General features: G+C 35.8%; 1 protein-coding gene across 6 annotated transcripts in view; it reads right to left on the reverse strand.

Annotated features, from left to right (window-relative positions):
* Positions 1 to 16,107, reverse strand: part of DMD (dystrophin) — a 971,087-nt gene that overhangs the window by 242,998 nt on the left and 711,982 nt on the right. The gene's annotated exons all lie outside the window — the stretch shown is intronic.

Raw genomic sequence — 16,107 nt, forward strand, 5'->3', positions numbered from 1 at the left:
CATTCAGCTACATTGACTGTTCTGCAGCATATCAACAAAATTCACTCTACTTGGCTTTCTCACTACAGAAGTATGAAGATAGAATGAAAAAAGAAGGTCTAAACAAGAAGAACAAAACTGAGCATCAAATCCAGCATATGCTAAATTACCCAGAATCACAGGGGCTCAATAAATATGTATATTGAACAAGACATTATTGCATCAAACCAAAATAAAGATGCTTTCTCTTTAGTCTGTATTATCCAGGTATGTTTAATTTCATAGTGAGTGGAAACAGTAAGAAAAAAAATTTAATGGGCTAGTAATGATTTAATCTGGTATACTATGATATAAAAATAATCACAGAATGTATAGCCAAAAGCTCCTTATTCAAGAAAGAAATATTAAAGGTGGGATTCATCTAATTTTTATCTAGACACCCAGAGGACAGGCAAACCACACTCCCTCTCCAAAGCATGAACACAGCATTTCTGGCATTCAGTTTCTCCTCCCTTGCCTGTATGACCTTGATTTGTTGTACCAGATCAAGGTCAGAGTAAACTATTTCTCCTGACTACAACAGTAAATCACTTATAACTTAGACAATTTTAATTTTACAGAAGATTTAATTTTTTTAAATGTCTAAAAATAGGCAAGCTGGTCCCCAAACATCCCTGTAAATTTGATTTTTAGGAACTAGTGGCATCAGTCACAGTGGACTCACCAACTCTAGTTGTTGTAGGACCTTTGTTGCAGGGCAGAAGGTCTGATCATCAGAGCATCAGGGCAGATGCTCTTTTAAATACATGTCAGCTGAAGGTTTGGAGTTGAGGGAATAATGGTGGCATGCCAGGGGAAGTGAGTCAAGCAATGTGTGAACATTTCTACTGCGAGGAAGGTGTGTGTTTTTAAGGGTTTAAAAAAAAAATCCACAAACAAGGAAAGTTACCAGCCTTTGTTTCAGGGCATTGCTGTCCTGCTGAGAACTTTAAAAAGCTATTATTTTTTAAACATAGCAGTATACAAATGTTCATGAAGAAAAGGAGGGTAAAATTAAGTTATCATCTCAGAATGTTCTGTATTTCTGTGATTGAATTCATTGCAGGAGTGCATTATTCAGCACTAAAATCCCATACAGCACAAGGAGTACAGTGTTTGTAGAGGCTCTGCAAGTGTGAATATCAGATTTTACTTCAGCTGTAGTGTCTGCTACATAATTTGGAATGACTCATTCACATTTTATGAGTATCTGTGTATTTCAAATTGCAGTGCTTATTCACAATATGAGATGGAGAGGGTCAGTGTGTGAAAAATGCTTTGAGATGCTCAGGTAACAGGACATGCAGTAACTGCAGAGCACAAACTAAAACATTGCTGTTCCCCAGGTATTTCTTTAAAAGCAATAAAAGTAAAGCAAGTCTGCATCATTCAGTGTTCAAAAGATCACTAAATCACACTTCCATCTGCAGACTGTAGTGATCTAAAGTTATCTCTCTGAGATATAAAATAAAATATCCTGGACTACTGGCTGACAAAGTATCAGGAAATGGTTTTACTTCTATGGTTCATGTGGTTCTCTCTCTATAATTGTATTTTGTCTTTTCTAACAGTATAGCTCCATACAATAAAAAATAAAATAAATTTAAAGTTACCTGAATTTCCTGTATTCAGCCAACTATCACAGGAAATTTGAACTACATGTATCATCCTGTTAATGCTGGAAAAAGTTTGCACCATTTTCATAAGGTCTATGTCCTTTTTATGAATATGAAAAAGGAAGAATTGCAAAGTTTTATTGTAATATTTGATTTTTACTACTAAATAAATTTAAGCCCTCACTGGTAGCTCTTCTTCAGCTGCTTTAATTGGACTGATAAAGAACCTATCAAAGAGGGAGAATAATTTAACCTCAGATAAAGTTGGAACATAAAGAGATGTCACAGATATGAAAATTAAATTCTTAAAATAATTATTATTGATATAATTTTGAAATGCAAATTCAAAATAAATCATATTCATTGGTTTTGGGATTGCTGGTTAGAGAAACTTTCTTTCAGAACCTAGGTACTATATTCTACAGTGCCAGTTAAAGTCATAAATACATGCTAGTAAGTGACGAATGTTCAGATTAACTCTGGAATGCCTGTTAGAATATTCAGTGGGGAAAATTTATGTTGAGACAGCATTTCAAGTACTGCTTTCCTGTGTTTTTCTGGATGCCAACTAGCTTAACACCACAGTAAGGGACACTTAGGATTTTTGCAGTAACACCTCTGCATAAATGTGCCTTTTAGTACCATCTGAACAGAGGTACCAAGTTTTGTCTGTTGTAGATCACTGGCATGTGGATGTGGATATAAAGTCTTTGAGTGATCTTTATGTATGCAAACTTATGTCCTGCCATCACTATTTTGTCTGGCTTGTTGGAAAATGTTCTTAACCAAGTTGATCCGACAGTACTGGAGATTGCTCACCTGTGGGAGACTCTACCTCTGAAATAATTTTGTTGCAAATGTTCAGAAAGCCTCAAATTGTAACCAAACTTAGAGCTACAACATCAGTATCCAAACCACTCGAGATCAGCATTCACATGCAGCTGACATACAGCCACAGGCCCTTGTCCTCTCTTCATTCTGAGTGAGGAACCAGGAAAGCTTTGGAGTGCTGGTACAGAATTTTGTACTCTAAAGACAGGCTTGGGAATTGGCTGGGTATCAGTCAGCAGGTGGTGAGCAATTGGATTGTGCATCACTTGGCTCTCTTGGGTTCTGTTACCCTCTCTCCCTCTCCTTATAGCTACAATTAATACTAATAATTGCATTAGTAGCACATTCAGTGTCATTCCAACCCTCCCTCCCATCCCCCCAATTAGTAAATTGTTCTTATTTAGCTTTTCTAGAGGAGAAACCCAGGAGATTTAGCTTTTCTTTCCAATTCTTCTCCCTGCTGTAGGGAAGTGAGCAAGTGGTTGATGGTACTGAGTTGCTGGCTGGGGTTAAACCTCGACAGTGCAGTGCTTCTCTCTGCCTTCCATTAATTTCTCAACAACTTGATCTACTGCCTGAGAGCTGACTTGGCTTCTTCAGATAAGCTGAAGGGCATCTCTGTCTTGGCTGCACTACCCATATTTATAACAAACGAATAGCCAGTGATATAATTTTAAATTCCAGATTTAATTGGGCATACAGAGAGATTAAGTGCAACAGCTGGTCCAAAATAGACACACACAGGCAGCTCTCTACTGATTCTCTTTATTTCTGCAGGAAGGAAGAACAAAAGCCCTCAATGTCCCCATGCTCTGATTGGAACTCAGAATGTCTTCCCAGGGACAAAGTCCTGCTCTTTCCCTAGCAATCACAGTTTCCTAAAGGACGACACTTTCTTCAGATACGAGAATTAGAACATTCTAAAACATCTCCTGATTGTAGTGATGAGCCCAAAGTTTGTCTTTTCTTAACAATCTATTGAGACCAGGGGGAAAATGCTCCAATGAACAGTTACTCACTCTATTAAGCAAAATGCAAGTCATTTTTCCTGAACAGTTTTCGTGTTATAAATCTCTTCAAAACAAGAAAATGTGTTTCTGGTGTTTCTATACTTAGGAAAATGCTTAGGATGCAGCAAGGGAGAAGAAATTATTTCTTCTGCTACTATTCATTGGCTGACTTGTTTCTAGCCTTATACCTCTCACACACTTTCTTGAAAAAAACAGGACTTCTATGAAAATAACAAAAATCATCAACTCTTCTCACTGCATTTTCCACTGAACTCTGTTACTAAAGATACTAAATCAATTTGAAAACATATTTTTGAATTTAGATTGTTTTTCCCATACATTTCTTTTTAAAGCACAGCAGATATTGAATAGCAAAAAGAGAAAAAACCCCTCTAACCCTATATCTACCCATACAGTTTCAGATCAGCCTTGGATATTACTCCCCCATCTATTCTACACCGTTTTTTATGAGACTGAGAAGAGTTGCTAAAAACAAAGGAAATATGACCCCCAGGGGAACAAAATCACATATATGGACTTCTGTACAGGACCTTTGAACACCCCCTGTTTACTGAAGCACCTGACTACATCATCACAAAGGGATCTCTGTTATCCTGTAAGAAAACTTCTCCCTAACCTTTTAAAAAAAAGTTTCTGTCTCTTATACTCTATTCACTTATGGGATCCTACATTGCCAAAATGCCCCTTCATGGGATAAAAAAGAGGGAGAGTTAGAGGCAATGTTTTCTAACAGGCTTTTCTTGCCCCCATCACTTTTGTTTCCTTTCCCCAGCCTGCTTTGGCATAGGTTAAGAATACATAAAAGCATATTATAAGTGTACATCTTCTCTATGTTTCTCATAACTATTGATTATCACACTTACATGCTGAGCTACAGAACAATCACTGATGAAACTAAGGAGATTCCTTTGTAATTATAATCAATTACAGTTTATCTTTTATGCTGTTGAAAACAGTTTATATTCATTTGTGATTTTTAATATCCTTAAAAATTGTCATTAAAGTCAATCATTTTCCAGAGAGTAAATCATGACTGTTACCAGGTTAAAGAGAAGGGAAGCTGAACAACACTCAGCAATCACAGACATATAAGGTATCATTAAAATTTATTTATAGACATAGAATAATATTCAGATTAATTCAATCCAGAGACTTTTCTAAATAGCCCTCAATCAAATTTTTATAAAGTATCTTAAAACACTAAATAAGTAAAAAAAAAAATAAAATAAAAGAAAAAGAGAAAGAAAAAGAGAAAGAAAACGAAAAAGAAAAAGAAAAAGAAAAAGAAAAAGAAAAAGAAAAGAAAAAGAAAAAGAAAAAGAAAAAGAAAAAGAAAAAGAAAAGAAAAGAAAAAGAAAAAAAAGAAAAAGAAAAAGAAAATCCAACAGAACAAACAACCTGGCAACCCCCCTCCCCTCAGTTCTCTGAAACCAGATTCCAGAACTGAACGGATTCCAGTCTAATCCTTGTATAATTCAAGTAATGCCCCAAAAAAGACATGGGAAGAAAATATTTAACAATTCTGTTACTCCTGTTGAAGAGACAAGTCCGAAAAAGAAGAAATCCTAAAATCAGAACTTAAACCAAACAGACAAAACTGTTTTCTCATTCTACCAAAAGAAGCAAAAGGATTATTGTTCTGTTTGCCTTCTTCATACTTCATGGTCTATAATACGTAGAATTGAGTTTTTTCTTAGATTCAAAAACATATTGTTCTTTCAAAATTCCAAGGCAGTTGACATTACAATTTAATAAATAGTATATTAATTACTCAGATGTAATTTAATAAGATAAAATCTTTGCTTTCTAAGAAAGTGAAGTATAATTTAAAATGATTATGGAATTAATTATATTCTAAAGGCACTTGTTTTCCTAGCCTTACTTACTGCAGAAACAACTGGATTTAATAAGACTGTGAAATGCACTGATGGCATTACATGAAATCAATTAGGGCTCACAAAGGATACTATTAAACTGTTAGTGTAGTTTTCATTTGGAGCATCAGCCTCTGAGGGCTGAACTCCATGGCCTAGCAAAAAAGTGATTTGCTACCATGCAAGAGAGAGAAGCCTCAATTCCCAGGCTGGAAAACTTGTCTGGCAGCACTTACAATTCTTATTGCTCCATGCATCATATTAAGGAACATTAAATAAACACTTAGATAAACACCCACATTATTTTTTTCCCTCTAAAACATGGGCCTCAAGTAGTACTCACATTACACAAAGATGTTGACAGATCAGACTGATTCAAAATATTTTAAAACATGTATTCTGTCAACATATTTCAAGAAGCATAAAATGCTAACCAGAAAAAAACAAAACAGCTCTGTAAAATTCAGGTCAGAAGCAGCTGGTAACAAAAACTGGTGAGCATCTGAGTAAGAAGAAAAGAAGGCAGTCTGACTATTGCCTCTTACATTTATACCACCAAAAAAATATTAATTGCAAGAACCACTCCATATCTTATACATTTAGTTTTTTACTCTTCAGGAAGTTTCAAACTCCAGTAGAAAACAAATATAGAATAAATTCTCCACTATAATGAGATAATCTGGTTAAAATAGATCTGCTGTAGAAAGACAGTAAAACATCAGGAACTACAACCAGAGGTATATGAGAATATAGAGAAATACTAATAATTTATTCTTATGCAGAGTCAATAACATTGAAAGGAACTACAGCTCTAGTTCTGTTCCTCAGGATCACACAAATATAAATAAATAATTAAGTAGTGAATTTCCAGAGCCCAATTCAGCAAATTCAGATGGTATTCAACTCACTCTCAGTTCAACAGAACTTCAGCATGTGTTTGATACAAAAGCCTTACAGAGAAAATCCTAACTCCACTGAGGATGAATGGCTAACCTTCAGCTGACTTCAAAGGGAACAGGATGTTCTCTGATAGTTCTACCTCAATTCTTTTTTGGATGAATTTCAAAGACAAAAATTCTTAGTAGGAGAAATCATAACCCTTCAAACAACAATTCTGGACCATTTAACAGAGTGGAGAGAGATATAAAGACACCAAAACTCTAAGTCTGGGAGTGAGGAACTCTGACTATTCTGCTATGAAGAGACAAGACAAGACAAAAATGGATATATATATACCCGAACCTTCGTGTGCTCACAGGCAATTCTGGCAGAGTCAGCCAAATCTTTCTCTTATATAGTGCATGATTTGCAATGTTCCCATCCTTCTTAATGATTTTTTAAATAGTTATCAGGTGTTTATTTTAAAAATATACTTGATTTGACTTGAGATCTATCATTCTGTACTCACTGCCATGCAAGTATCTTCTGTATATTACAGATAATTTATCCAACATCTGAGGAGATGCATTTCTTTTTCTTAACATATGCCTACCTGTTCTCAAACCACTTTCCAAACTTTAGTCATGGAAATGAACAAATAACTGATGCATTCATCAGTTTAACTGGTGATTCAGCCTTATTTCAGCTTATGCACAGAAATCCATAAAGTATATCATAACCCCTCACAAGCAGCTATTTGGGAAGCAAGTCAAGGATGCAAAGTTTTGGTAAAGAAACCTCTGGAATAAAGCAAAACTGAGCTTGAGAGTATTTAATGTGGTCAATGTAAATAGTGTTCACCCCTGAGCATTAGGAGCCTTTTCCAAGGGAGTAATAAAAGGTGGCTTTTAGTGCAGTAATGAAGCACTGGGAAAATGGTATGAAGAGCAAAACAGCAAATTTATTCAGATTAGCCAAACCCAGAAGTATTTGGATAATTCCAAATGGGAAAAATCATCAGCAATATGTTAGCAGAAAGATTCAACAGATGTGTTCAAAACAACAGACAGTACAAGGAATATTTAAACACAGTATAATCTGAGAGCCTTTGAACTAGCTGCAGTCTTGAAGAAATTCTGCATTTTAAATCAAGACCAGCCTTAATGAAGGCTCCAATGCATATTAGCATCTGAAAGATAGTAAAAATGAAAGGAATAACTATTTATGTCCATCTTTAACTCACTCTCCTGAGCTTGGGCAGGGTGCCTTGTCCCAGCCAGCAGAAAGGAGAGTAATAGCAGCCTTAAAAGCAGTGACATGATGGGAAAACGAATTTAGGTAAAGCAAAATTTAATAAATACATTCCATACTTCTACTTTTATTTTCCTCAGCATGAAAAGAAATAATAGTGACAAATGTCCACATCTCTAAGGGGTCAGCACAGTATAAAAAGGAAGGGGGTCAGCAAAGGCAGATCTGAACTAAGATTACTTAGTGCCATCTTATTTCACAAGTGTATTCTGCTGGTGTTTCCACAGGAAAAAAAGAGAAGACAAGCACTGGGAAAGAGGATGGGAGCTGCCTCCCATCCCTTGGAGTAAATACTCACTGAGAAACTTACAGGTAAATTACCTCAAAAATAAATCTAACTTCTTGGAATCAGTAAAGGTATATTGTTCATCAACTGACACTGCTATTAATGAATTAACATAGCTGAAGCATCATCCTCAGACATTCTCCAAGTACCAAGAACTCGTGGAAATTTTGGAACTGTTCACCTTTACTGGTAAGAAACAGAACCACGTTTTTCAGATTTTAAGTAAAAAACCCCCTGAACCTAGCATATATAAGCCATGTTGTGGGGTACAGAAAATGCATCTAAGCTAAAGTTAAAAAATCCCAGCACTAAATTAGATGCTAACTTGATGAGAATTAAAAAAAGTAAAATCATATAAGATACAGGGAGAAAAAAAAAAAAAATAAAAGAAAATAGGGACCATAGCAAACATATAACACTACCAAGATAAAATGCAGAAAGAGGGAACTGGGCATTGCAAGCTTGGCCCTTTAGGCCCTTCACAAAACTTTGCTTTTACCATACACTGTGACAATTATACCAATGGAATCTCAGAAATATATGGCACATAAAAATAATACCTTGAATTGGACCCATACAATGCACTGCCACAAGTCACTGCTGTGCTTAAGCAGGTATATCTCAGATATGTAACTGATTATATGTCTTGCACAAAGGAAAAACCTGCAGAAATGCCAGCTAGAGTGATAGTTCCAAGAGCTATTATTTCTTATCATTTTCAGAAGATAATATTTTTTTTATAGTTTGCAGGAGATGTAATGCTTAGTAGCTGGGAAGCGCTCTATATCTGCTAAATCTGTCAGGGAATTTAAATTTTGGTATTGGTCAAAATGTAATTGATATTGGATGGCAAACAACATGAACATAACACATAATCTTTTCCTTTTCACAAATTCTTTGCTTACTTACTCTTTTCCATTTTATGCACCTGTATCAGATTCACCAGAAATGCTCTATGCTCAAGATTTACCAGTGGAATCTCACCTCTCCTCAGTGATTTCTCACCATGCCTATTTTGGGACAGGCAAGAAAACCACATTGCTAATTCTGCTGTTTTCCAATCTGCTCTCTGTGCTGCCACCTCCCCAGATCTCTGCCTTGGTCAGCAAGAGTCAGGACCATCAGCCTCTTGGGCCACTGATCCTTTTCAGGAAAAATGGGAACTCATTATTTATTGATTTCTTTGTGACTTTATATAAAACCATGTGATTGAAATTTCAGTCATAGCTAAACAACAGCCACACAAAAAAGGCAGGCACTGCTGTTGTCAGTTTAACACGTTTGGTGGTAACCTCCAAAGAGAGACGAAGCATTTAATAGCAGCCTGAATTATCCTCAGATTCAAGCATGACTGACAAGCCAGTGAGGGGAAATCTTAAACTGCCTGCACAGCAGCTGTAGAAATATAAAAATGCAGGGAAAACACCAAGGGGAAAAAAAAGCTATCACAATAATAACAATGCAAACAAAATATGACAACTAAAGTCAAATTCCTTTTCCTGGCGCTGTGCTAGTCCATCAGCTTTATTAATTTCTGTTCAGTTTGTTTTAAAGGACATGAAGCCTGATAAGAAATCTGTTGAGGGGACTGAAAAGGCATTCATTTGTTCTATCAGCTTTGGATGCCAGCAATAACCAGTTTGCTATAGTTTGTTAATTTATCTACAGACTAATAGGAAATAGGTTTAAGGTTAGACTTTCAGGGCATACAGCATTAGCTTCTGTTCTTGTTCAAACAGAAGCTAAAATTTTCTAATTATTTCAGAAAATCTCACCTTTAAGAGAAAGAACAACACATTCATCTTAATTTTCTAATAGGATGTGAACAAAAATTGGCATTTCTGTTCTTTCATAAATCAAACTTATTCTTCCTGTAGTACCTTGCTCCTCCTTCATCTCCTGCATATGCAAAAGAGGAAGATTTCTGAAATAGAGCAGTTCTTTGATATGCCCACATTAAGCTTCTGTTATGATTCAAGTCTGGCTAAAACACTGCTATCCCTTTACAATCCTGTTCCATAAACTATTTAATGATTTTGTCCAGTTGAATTTCCCTTGAACAACAGAACAGTCCTCATTTTCAGCAGAAAGGAGTAAAGAGCATTTAACACACAGTAATTATGAATATAGAAACAGAATTTTGTTTTGATCAAAATAAAAGCTAAGAATGAGGGGAAAAAATGTGAAATAGCAAGTACCTGAGCAGTAAGGAATGGTCTTCTAAATGTGTTTCCTGCTTGGTTTTTGCTGGTAACTTGCTCACTCTATTGGAAACTGATGGCCTCACTGCTAGATACCAGCCCTACTCTCCTTTTTAATCCCGTACAATGAAATCATTAACACTGGATTACAGTTGGAGCATGGTTCTAGTAACACCCAAGGTCCTGGGTTCCATCCCTGTATGGGCCATTCACCTAAGAGCTGGACTGGATGATCTTCGTGGGTACCGTAATTCAGAATATTCTGTGATTTAAAACCCAAAACAACTAAGCTGTCAAGGAGCTACGTTCATGGTGTTCAGAAGTCTGAGCAAATTCTTTGTGGAACAGACAAAAACCAACCATTTATTTCAAAACCAGCAACACTTTTTTGCTGTGAGGTCATTTTTGTTTGTCTGTGGGAGGACTTGGCAGACCTGCAGATGATCTATTGCCTTTCTGGAAGAGATAAAGGTACTGGACTATATATATATACCCAAGTGGTGGGAAAATTTAGTTTAATTAGAGTCATGCTAAAACTTTTAAGAAACTCTTCCCTATAGTCACAAGGATTCATAGATCCTTTTGTCAAATACTGTATTACTGATGCTACTCTCTCCTGAAATAACTCAAGAACTATTTTCTTTTTAAATCTTAAAGACTTTCTCAAAAATCACAGGAATATGTTCACAAAGGTGGAAATGATGAATCACACACTATTCTGGGTACCATTGCCTTTTCAGTGCATCCTACCAGCATTTTGAAAGCATATCCAAGACCATACTCTCAGAAATTAAACCAAAAACATTCACTACCCCACTGAATTCTCATCTTGGATCTGATGTCAGCACTGCCCAAAAAAGTGCTGCCAGCTGAGAGGAGAACTAAGATAAAACTGGAATATAAGCAGCTAAGATGACTTTTTAGATCTCCTGATTATATGAGCTTCGTCTGGCAGGTTCATTTACTTCTTTTTACAATTTATTTTTCTTATATAGGATGAAATGTCATCATTCTGGGGGGTGTCAGGAAGAAAAAAGAGCAAAGCATTGTTAACTGATGTCATTGCTGGTTGACTGATCTTATATTTTGTACCTAAATATTTGCTTGAGATTGTAGGCATTTTAGTAGAATGTCTTTTAATATGTTACCTCTCTTTTATCTACTATCATAAAATAATCCCACCACACCAAATGGTTTTTTAGGTGTGCTTTTAAAAATGGACATATTAAGTAATGATATAAGTAAAACATAAATCAAAAAACATAACAAATTAAAATCAAAGCACCTAAACCTTGCCATTCCCACCCTTCTCATAGTCCTTGTCTGAGGATTTAAAATAAAGGTAAGAGGTTGGAACAAAGAAAGCAAAAAATACTTAAATCTCTTGTGAGAAAACAACTCTTAGGTAACTTTAAAGCCATCCATATTCTAAACACAGAAGGCTTGACATTTTTGCATCACAAGCAGCAAATACAGAGTTTTTCTTTAGGGTTTGCTAGAGAGTAATTTTTGAGAAGTGTGGAGTGCTTTAGTGACAAATTAGTTTCATGAAAATGAAAGGCTTCTTACGCCCACTTCTCTAATAAAAAAGACATGAAGATCCCATATATAATTCAGAATTTTCAGAATAGTGCCAGATTAAAGGTTTTTTGAAATTTTTGTCTGTTTTATTCAAAATAATAGTCAACAGAGATACATTAGTTCTTCAGAATGAACATGTTAATGTATAAAATCATTTGGTTCTTGACATAATCTCAAATGTGATACCTCAGATTGCAGAGATTCACTTTTGTTTAGTGTGACCTGTTTTACTAATGAACTAAAAATTCTTATGTGCCTAAAGACTTCATACCAAGAGAAGTTCTCAAAGGCGACGTCTGACAAACATCTAGACTAAGATCTTCTTTAAATGGTGCAGGCAACAAAGATAAATGTATTATCAACATCTCTCAGAAAACAAAAGAATTGTTGTACAATTACAATATTTTCCACCAGACTTTGCAATTTTAAATTAGAATCCATTGCTAAACTGGTGTAAATAACAAGCTTCAGCGTGACATGTTCATTGCAAAGAAGCAGTCTCTCCTTGTGTCTACTTTCTTTGAGCCTGGCAAAATTATATTGGAAACCAATCAATAAATCACCACAGCAGGATGATAAAAATGAAAATTATCGTAGTATTTTTTTGGGAAAAAATAAATGTCATTTTTCATCTTCATCTAAAGTCACATTTGCAAGGATTTCTTGCTCACACCCCCCTGAATGCAGCTCTATAGCCAGGGCAGCAACTGCAGGCACAGATGTGTAACAGACTTCTCAAGCAAACAAGATTCCCATGGCCACAAAGTGTGCCTGCACAGAGAATTTTTGGAGCTGCTCACACTCATGGTACAATACAGATTTTAGGAATGCAAAGCAAGCTTCAAAATAGCAGGAGAATGGGAAGGGAAAGGATGAGTTTGCTTGGAGACTGTAAGTTCTTTGCTGCTTGACTTGAGCAGTCCAAGCCAAAATGAGCAGATAAGCTCTTCAGAGATGGGTCCTAGATACAGTCTGCATACTGGAACCAACTATGAACCTTCAGTATAGCTCATCAAAATTCACACTTCTGGCTGCTGCTGCTGTGTAAATGCAGTTTTTCCTCACTCAGAATGCAATACAACTGTAAAGCAAATGTGATTACTTCCATAAGTAACATAAAGTAGTGTTAGGACAGGTACAGTATATTAAGAAAACCTATCTCCAGGAGAATGACTGAGCTTTTTCTGTGCAGGTAACAAAATTATACTTACAAAATTCATGTATAGATAAAGGTTACATTCTATTTGTGTCTTTTAACAAATAACAGCTGATTGGGAATTGTTTGCTGCTGAAAGACCAAATCTAGATTATGACCTTTTTCACATTTAGAATGACTGTTTTATTATGGATTTAAATATGAGGGAGAAATAATAACAACATAATTTTGTACTGATTATGTTCTTTGTTTGTTTGGCCATTTACATTTCATACTGTCCAGCTGACTCTCAAAATCAAGATGTTTATACAACTGCCTAAATTAAAGAATTAACACCATTCTTCATAAAACATGGAAGCTAGTACCTCAGGTCTGTCAAACAGGCTTAGAAACACATTTCCTTGCCTCTCCTTGCACTGATTTTTCACTGTCATACCTTGTAGTGGGGAAAAGCAAGTTACTTTTCATGTTTAGATTGTGGTGTGTCCTCTGTATTTTCTCAGGAGCCAAAAATGCATCTTGAGCAGTGAAAGCTCCCCACACCTGCAGTGTGGCCTGAGCTCCATTGAGCTTGGCCACAGGAACTAGAGGATGACATGAATATTTGAAGATGTCTATTGCACAGTGGTGGTTTGGAATCCCAAACAACTCTCAGTGTATGTTATACAATTATTTGCTTAATAGACACTCCATTTAAAAAAGATCTAAGTCCATTTTTAGCTTGATACTTGGCACATTTAGTGGATTCACGGGAAAGGAAAATACAAGCAGCTGTTGATATTTTTGTCTGGTAATTCACATAAAATGTGTGTGCCCACAGGAGGAGGAAGTAACATAACACCATAACAAACATTTTTTTATAAAGCAAATGTCTAATGGTCTCTTCTATCACTGCCCTTTTTCCCCTCTTGAGAAGGTTTCAGTTCATCTGTTAGATTTATTTTTGTTAATGCAAGCAATAGAGATCACTTTCTCTTTAATTGCTTCAGCTTAAATAATATGGCTATTTCTTGGAAAGGCAGTGCTTCTAAAGAAGAAGAGGAGGGCTGTGTACAAGTCAGTCTGGCTTTCGCCCAAATGATCAGTTCATGTGCTTTTTGGTGTATTTTGCAGTATCAACAACAAAAGTAAAAATTAAAAAGTGTCAAGCAAAAAAAAAAAAAAGGGCAACAACCATCAAGCATTCACCAGCTTGTCTCTTAAAGGGCTCAGAGAGGTACTGGTTGTAGCTCAGTGTTATAGAACACAACAGGAAGGCAAAGGGTAAACACACAGCAATCAGCTGAAAATCTACTTAAGCAAAACAAAACACAAGCTAACAGATGTTGCCTTAATGACTGAAGTACTTGCTTTGGCAACTACTACCAAAAAGCAAAGTGGAATTTTACCATTACTTGCTTGCCCGTTGTCTTAGTAAACTAGTTCGTGGAAATGCAGGTTTTACTTTTTTTTTACACTGACACACAATTCTGATGTAATGACAGGTTTAAGGAAAATCAGCTCAAAACAATGTAAGCAACTCTTAATTTTAATTTTTAAAAGAAAATATTCATAAAATATTTAGGCTACTCAACTTACAATATATAGAGAGAAAGCAAAATGTTTTGCTGAATATTTCCTCATGGAACTTACGATGAGCGTAGAAAGTGATAAAACTGCTTCTAAAATACTGGAGAAATGGTCAAGAATATACTTTGGAATCTATTTCTACTGTCATTTTGAAGTGACCAAGTTATCAGAGTACTATTCATTGTCTAGATGAAAATAACACACACAGATACATCTGAAATCATTGCATACATATCTGAGTGGAAACTTGCCTTTCTTGAAGACTATGACAAAAAAATTTATGTATTCTTTCTACTGAGTAAATATTCTGTTACAGTTCAAAAGATCCATAACATCATCCCCTTTTTTAATTTCTCTATGCAATAACCTGGAAGCTGAAGATTTGAAGCATAGAAGAAGGACAAAATATCAAAAGTGAAATCTCCCAAAAAAACCAGAACAAATTGGTATTTAAGTCATCCAAAGGCTCATGGACTTCATTATCTCCTTCCACAGGGTCTTTAACAGAGGAATCACAGAACCATTTAGGTTGGAAAAGACCTTGAGATCATCAAGTCAAACCCTTAACCCAATGCTTCCAAACTCACCTCTAAATCATGCTCCTAAGTCTCAAATACACATGGCTCAAATCCCTGCAGAAATCTAGGACATTATTTCAAGCAGCAAAATGAGCAACATGCCTGACTAGTGCTACAAAGAAACCTACAAAATCTACATGCACAGAAAATCTTCCAAGTAAATGTCTTATGGTGACTCTATGCTTTAGTATGTCCATATTTATCAGTGTCTCACAAAAGACCAAAAAAATGTGATCCAGCCCTTAGAGAAGCTTATCAACTACTGATTGCAGCAATGCTTCTTTTTCAAGTTCCCAAATCATGAGAAATATTGCAAAAGTTGTATACAAAAAACTAAATTTAAAGTATATTAGAAATGTAACAATGTCACACAATCAAAAACCAGGATACTAATTTCACAGCTCATATTTATTCCTATACTTTTGTACATCTTAAAGTGAAATGCCAACTCAGTCACCTAAGCAAGTCACTTAGACATAGAATATTTACTATAGTAATTCATCTAACAAGTCTGTATGTTCTATAGAAGCTTGCAAGGAAGGTGTTGTGAAGAATTTGTGCTCTCTCTCTCAGCCTGATACTTGGCAGAGTCCATGCAAGAATGGTAATTCTCACCTTTGGGCAACATTAGACACGCCTGGGCTTGTGCCTGAGGCATTAACAGGTTTAGAAATGCCCCCTTAGCTACAATTAATACAGAGCAGCCACAGCAGCTACAAACATACCCTGGACTTCTCACCAGGAGGGGGTTGTGGTTCTAAATACTGATAAAAGCACTTTCCTTTGGTTCTCACGAGGAATCCTTTTGAGCTGCTGATTGTAACTGCTCATGGGAGATGTTTTGAGCATTAGACTCCCAGCCTTTCTCATCCAGCAATAGACTCCAAACTCCCCAAACTTCTTCTCAGGCCACAGTGAGAAAAACAGCATTTTGTAAAAATACAGCTACTTCTAATAAAGCTAAATGGCTACTACTGTAACAGGAGAAATGCAAGCAAGTAAAAATCTCAGTTTAGTTAAAAATAAAAACCTTTCAAATTATTTTGTGCCTTTCTTTTAGTGGACAACAAGAATATCCCTTCTCTCATTTTAAACAGGGTCTAAAATCAGTTCAAGTTTGCTTCAGAAAAAGGCTGCTAAAGTGACTCATTCATATGAACAACAAATTAAACAAAA

This window comes from Serinus canaria, chromosome 1 (genome assembly GCF_022539315.1).
Source record: "Serinus canaria isolate serCan28SL12 chromosome 1, serCan2020, whole genome shotgun sequence".
NCBI classification, from domain to species: domain Eukaryota; kingdom Metazoa; phylum Chordata; class Aves; order Passeriformes; family Fringillidae; genus Serinus; species Serinus canaria.